Below are 656 nucleotides of genomic sequence, written 5' to 3' on the forward strand. Positions count from 1 at the left end.
ATCTTACCGGACTGTGCTGTAACTCAGGTTATCAGTTTTGCCATAACGCAGTCATCCTTTTAAAGTTCACAATTAAAGTTGCGTTTCAACCACAGGCTTGTACAAGTCCGCCCCTCGGTGTCTTATTTAGACTGCATCTACCTCCCCCGAGTGTCTCAAAGAAGTCTAATCCTGAGAACAACAAAGCAAGATTCCCGGAAACGTTTATCTTGGAAAAAGACTGATTCCATGAAAGTGCAACTTGATGTCTAATTCCAAGAACTACAACCTTTGTCTGGTTCTCGGAAGTGTCTTTTGGTTAATCTGTTCCAGGAAAAAGTCAAGAAGAGTCTAATTCCTGGAAGTCATGACGGAGTCCGTTTCCTGGAAATATGTGAGAACTCTCGTGAGTCGAGTGTCTTGAGAGCATCTTGAGAGACAGCGACAATGTCTCAAGAGCCCCGAGCGTCTGGGACACATTCTTCTCGTCATTGCAATCCCTAAAACGGACCGAAAATTAAAGACGACTCTCTTAAAATTCACACCATTTCAAGGAAGACCATGGCGTTCGTGCACAAGAGAAAGGCTAGAGAACCCAACTCTGGTTTTCATTTTTAATTCAGTGACTTTGCAGATGGAAGGCAGGGCGGGAGGCTCGTGTCTGCCAAGCCGTGGCT

The sequence above is a fragment of the Penaeus monodon genome, chromosome 25, assembly GCF_015228065.2.
Source record: "Penaeus monodon isolate SGIC_2016 chromosome 25, NSTDA_Pmon_1, whole genome shotgun sequence".
NCBI lineage: Eukaryota > Metazoa > Arthropoda > Malacostraca > Decapoda > Penaeidae > Penaeus > Penaeus monodon.